The sequence below is a fragment of the Tachyglossus aculeatus genome, chromosome 5 (assembly GCF_015852505.1).
Source record: "Tachyglossus aculeatus isolate mTacAcu1 chromosome 5, mTacAcu1.pri, whole genome shotgun sequence".
Taxonomy (NCBI): domain Eukaryota; kingdom Metazoa; phylum Chordata; class Mammalia; order Monotremata; family Tachyglossidae; genus Tachyglossus; species Tachyglossus aculeatus.
In genome coordinates, this window is record NC_052070.1 from 78,456,964 (window position 1) to 78,463,146 (window position 6,183).

Sequence of the window (6,183 nt, forward strand, 5' to 3'; positions counted from 1 at the left end):
AGCTTGGCAGACGTGTGAAGGGAGACTATTACTACTACTACTACTACATCTTTAGGGGCAACCAGAAAGTAACCAGAAATTCCGGCTCCACCAACTGTAAGCTGTGTGACTTTGGGCAAGTCACGTGACTTCTCTGTGCCTCAGTTACCTCATCTGTAAAATGGGGGTTAAAACTGTGAGCCCCCCCGGGACAACCCAATCACCTTGTGACCTCCCCAGAGCTTAGAACAGTGCTTTGCACATAGTAAGTGCTTAACAAATACCATCATTATTATTATTATTATTAAAGTAGGCCATCATTGTCTAGAATAGAGGTAAGTAGCATTTTTGACCAAGTACAAGTATTCAACCCTGCTCCATCATTCTCTGTTGCTTAGTACAGTGCTTTGCACTCAAGTGCTCAGTAAACATTGTTGATTGATTGATATGTCAAGTAATAATTTATCCACTATCCTAGGGGTTCAGCTTAACGTATAGCCCAAGCCCACACCCTGATCCTGGGACACTCTTAGGTATTGGGAGTCCTTAATAAGATAACCCTCTTGTAAACATAAGGTAAGTATAGTTTATTGAGCCTTAGTAGGTCAACTTAAGAATCCACCCCCGGTCAATTAAATAAAGTTAAAGAGTGGAACAATTAAAGTTTTTTGGGCTGTTCATAGTCAGCATATGACTGACTCACTTATTTCTGTTTTGTTAAATCCACTCTTCTCCTTGAAACTGCATAGTCCTGTTTGTGTGGATTTAAAGGAAAGAAGCTAAGTGGGGAAGAAAAGAGAAGATGGGTAGGACTCAAAAGAAAAAGTATTGGCAACAGCTGGGGCAGCCAACAGTAATGAGTGTGATGAGAAAGACAGCAGAATAAATTCTCTAAATGTGGAACAGTCTCTTCAGTGACAATAATAATGATAAATGTGGTAATCGTTAAGCATTTACTATATGCCTTAGCTCTATCTTACCTATCTTACCTCCTTCCCTTCCCCACAGCACCTGTATATATGTATATATGTTTGTACATATTTATTACTATATTTATTTATTTATTTTACTTGTATATATCTATTCTATTTATTTTATTTTGTTGGTATGTTTGGTTTTGTTCTCTGCCTCCCCCTTTTAGACTGTGAGCCCACTGTTGAGTAGGGACTGTCTCTATATGTTGCCAACTTGTACTTCCCAAGCGCTTAGTACAGTGCTCTGCACACATGAAGCACTCAATAAATATGATTGATTGATTGATTGATATGCCAAGCATAATACTAAACTCTGGAGTAGATACAATACAGGCAGATCAAACGCAGTCACTGACCCACATGGGTCTCACAGTCTAAGTGGGAAGGAGAAACAGATATTTAATCCTAACTTGTCAAATTAGGAAACTGAGACACAGAGAAGTTAAGTGATTTACCAAGGTCAAGCCGAAGACAAGTGGCGTGAACAGGATTAGAACCTGGGTCCTCCTGACTCAGCTGCTTCTTAAGACTGGGTTGTTTGAATTTATTAACAATAAATATAAATTCAACTGACACGTTCCAATTATCATTGCTTCCAAAAAAACAAAATCAGACCACTGACAACCTCAGTTACTGAAAACCCTCAATGGACCTAAGGTTAGGGAAAGATTACCAGTTGGGATTAAGGCCAGGTTTAAAACTAGGGGAAAGGTTGTGAGAAGGCTGGGATTAGCGTAAGGAATAGAGATAATTGTCAATGATTGGGTTTGAAGACAACTGGACTGTCAGTCATTGAACAATCGATGACAAATTAATTGTGAGTTCTGAAATAGTTATTAAATAAATATAAGTATTTATTTATTTTACTTGTACATATCTATTCTATTTATTTTATTTTGTTTTGTTCTCTGTCTCCCCCTTTTAGACTGTGAGCCCACTGTTGGGTAGGGACTGTCTCTATATGTTGCCAACTTGTACTTCCCAAGCGCTTACTACAGTGTTCTGCACACAGTAAGCGCTCAATAAATACGATTGATTGATTGATTGATTGAAATGGTGGGATTTTAGATGATGATAGCAGTAGTGGGCTGAAATTCAGTGAAATTTTAAGTAGCTGCTTTTGACTACTGCCACAACTACCGCATCCTCACCAAAATCCTATTACTTCTGCCTAGTTTTTAAAATTTCTAGGACAAATCCTCATCTGTGAAGACAACGAGACTTGGAAGAGCTTCCCAAGACAAAAAGTGCCAGCACTCTTTTCAATTTCCACGCAACTGCTTTCTGGTGAGCTGAAATTAGAAAATTGAAAAAAAAAGGAGGATGGAGTAGACATTTAAAGGAAAAGATAAAAACAAAGCCTCAGAGCTACATCTCTGATGAAAATTGGGAGTCAATTGCTGCAGAGCAACCAGTGTAGCACACTGAAGTCAACAAGGGAGCAGCTTTTTTCACACAGAAATTTTGGAAAGATTGTGAAATAAGGAGGCAGAAATGAAAACAATGGCAGATACCACAAACAATAAACATTACAGCAGAACGAAGGACAGTTTAGTCATGGCCTTTTACGCCACTCAAGAATCCAGAGGTGAAATTCACATCAATAATAATATCTTTGAATATGAAGAACAGGTGTATGTACACACACACACACACACACACACACACACACCCAACAATTCCTTTTAGTTTGGTTCAAAATGCACTTTTCCCAAAAATATTGAAATTTCATAACATGACCTAAAGTTTTTAGGTATGCAAATTTGAAGTTTAATGAACTTTGTATTATTTAAGAACAATTCACCTTAGGCTGGTTTTCTTTTACAGGGATTTCTTTGGTGCGGTTTAAACTACTATTCATAGTTCCGGATCTACAATGGAATAAGACAGGGAAAACACGCTCTCCTGTAGAATTAAAGGGGTCAGTTTGAAGTAAATTACCTCTTCAAGGCAGAATTTAATGTGTTCTGGAGGAGGCAATTTACCTCCAAGAGGTAAGCATTTTACTTCCATGGGGGAATGTATCATATTTTACTTTTTACTTTTATTTTACTTGCCTTTCTTCGCTGTTGGACCGGCTCCGTTACGATTACCATTATATATATCCAAAATTCAGGAGAGGTTTGGGTCTGTAACTTATTCTACAAAGAAATCATAATATTTCAGCTCCTGATACTTCACCACCACAGGGTCTACACATGAAAACATTAAATAATCCCGATTATATAGATAAAACTTTTATATTACAGGACCTTTGGAACCAAGTCGTTATCAACCTGACCATTTCCTAATCCCCTATCGCCATTTCCCTCAGGTGGAATGTGTCTTCCACAGTAGGTTAGAGATAAACCTGTGGTTTTGCACGCAATATTGTGTTTTGTGTGTAATTAACTTTCTGACCTGCATTAAATTAGCCCTTTACTCATTCTGAAGCCTTGATTAGAGTTTTGCAACACCCAACTACCTAGGATGCTTAAGAGAAATTTAGCACTCTGATTCATCAGGAATCAAAATGATAAATCACCACCTGTTTGTTAACTAAACTGCAGCTAATAAAGCATTATTAATGTAACCTCTCAGAAATACCTAATTTGTCAGTTAAGAGCCCACTGTTGGGTAGGGACTGTCTCTATATGTTGCCAACTTGTACTTCCCAAGCGCTTAATACAGTGCTCTGCACACAATAAGCGCTCAATAAATACGATTGAATGAATGAATGTAGGATTGTCTCAATCAATCGTATTTACTGAGCGCTTACTGTGTGCAGAGCACTGTACTAAGCGCTTGGGAAGTACAAGCTGGCAACATACAGAGACAGTCCCTACCCAACAGCGGGCTCACAGTCTAGAAAGGGGAGACAGAGAACAAAACCAAACATATTAACAAAATAAAATAAATACGATAGGTATTTTGCCCGTTGGAAAACAATTTGTAAAATCAAAACATCCCTCGCCAAAAAAAAAAAAATGATTACCATTTTATTTGATTTCTCTGTAACGTGTTTTTTCTGGGTTCTAATTCTGACTCTGCCCCTCATCATCATCAATTGCATTTATTGAGCACTGACTGTGTGCAGAGCACTGTACTAAGCGCTCGGGAAGTACAAGTTGGTAACATATAGAGACAGTCCCTACCCATCATCTGCTGGGTGACCTTGTGCAAGTCACTTAACTTCTCTGTGCCTCGGTTACCTCATCTGGAAAATGGGGATTATGACTGTGAGCCCCATGTGGGACAATCTGATTGTACCTACCCCAGCGCTTAGCACAGTTCTTGGCACATTGTAAGCGCTTAACAAACACCATTATCATTATTACAATAAAGCAATAAAGAGACACAACGGCTTAAGCGCCTACTATACTCCAGGCATTGTACTAAGCATTGGGATGGATATAAGCAAATCAGGTTGGGGCTTTGTGGCTCAAAGTCTCAAGTCCCCATTTTCCAGATGGGGACCTGGGGCCCAGAAGAGTGAAGTGACTGGTCCAAGGTCACACAGCAGACAAATGCAGGGACTGTCACTCTTTATTACTGTATTGTACTTTCCCAAGCGCTTAGTACAGTGCTCCATACATAGTAAGGACTTAATAAATATGAATGAATGAGGTGACGGAGACAGAATTAGAACCCATGACCTTCTGAGTCCCAGGCCCGTATCTATCTTAGGGCATGCGCGGTGGATGAAGGCGGCTCCCATCCCCCTGGGCATGCGCGGTGGATGTGGCCGGCTCCCGTCCTCTGGGCATGCGTGGTGGGTGAGGCCGGCCCTCGTCCATCTGGGCATGCGCGGTGGATGAAGGCGGCTCCCATCCCCCTGGGCATGCGCGGAGGATGTGGCTGGCTCCCGTCCTCTGAGCATGCGCGGTGGGTGAGGCCGGCCCTCGTCCATCTGGGCATGCGCGGCTCCCGTCCTCTGGGCATGCGCGGTGGGTGAGGGCGGCTCCCGTCTCTTGGGCTTGTGCGCGGTGGGTGAGGCCGGCCCGCTGAGCATGCGCGGTGGGTGAGGCCGGCCCCCTGAGCACGCGCGGCGGGGGAGGCCGGCCCCCTGAGCACGCGCGGTGGGGGAGGCCGTCCTGTGGGCATGCGCAGTGGGTGAGGGCGGCTCCCGTCTCTTGGGCTTGTGCGTGGTGGGTGAGGGCGACTCCTGTCATCTGGGCATGCGCGGTGGGAGAGGCCGGCCCCCCCTCCGAGCATGCGCGGTGGTTGAGGCCGTCCTGTGGGCATGCGCAGTGGGTTAGGGCGGCTCCCGTCTCTTGGACTTGTGCGTGGTGGGTGAGGGCGACTCCTGTCATCTGGGCATGCGCGGTGGGAGAGGCCGCCCCCCCCGAGCATGCGCGGTGGTTGAGGCCGTCCTGTGGACATGCGCAGTGGGTGAGGGCGGCTCCCGTCTCTTGGGCTTGTGCGTGGTGGGTGAGGGCGGCTCCCGTCCTCTGAGCATGCGCGGTGGGAGAGGCCGGCCCCCCCCCCCCAGCATGAGCGGTGGTTGAGGCCGTCCTGTGGGCATGCGCAGTGGGTGAGGGCGGCTCCCGTCGGGCTTGTGCGTGGTGGGTGAGGGCGACTCCTGTCATCTGGGCATGCGCGGTGGGAGAGGCCGCCCCCCCCCGAGCATGCGCGGTGGTTGAGGCCGTCCTGTGGACATGCGCAGTGGGTGAGGGCGTCTCCCGTCTCTTGGGCTTGTGCGTGGTGGGTGAGGGCGACTCCCGTCATCTGGGCATGCGCGGTGGGAGAGGCCGCCCCCCCCGAGCATGCGCGGTGGTTGAGGCCGTCCTGTGGGCATGCGCAGTGGGCGAGGGCGGCTCCCGTCTCTGGGGCTTGCGTGCGGTGGGTGAGGGCTACTCCTGTCATCTGGGCATGCGCGGTGGGAGAGGTCGCCCCCCCCCCGAGCATGCGCGGTGGTTGAGGCCGTCCTGTGGACATGCGCAGTGGGTGAGGGCGGCTCCCGTCTCTTGGGCTTGTGCTTGGTGGGTGAGGGCGGCTCCCGTCCTCTGAGCATGCGCGGTGGGTGAGGCCGGCCCCCTGAGCACGCGCTGTGGGTGAGGCCGGCCCCTGAGCATGCGAGGTGGCTGAGGCCGGCCCCCTGAGCATGCGTGGTGGGTGAGGCCGTCCTGTGGGCATGCGCAGTGGGTGAGGGCGGCTCCCGTCTCTTGGGCTTGTGCGTGGTGGGTGAGGGCGGCTCCCGTCCTCTGAGCATGCGCGGTGGGAGAGGCCGGCCCCGCCCCCCGAGCATGAG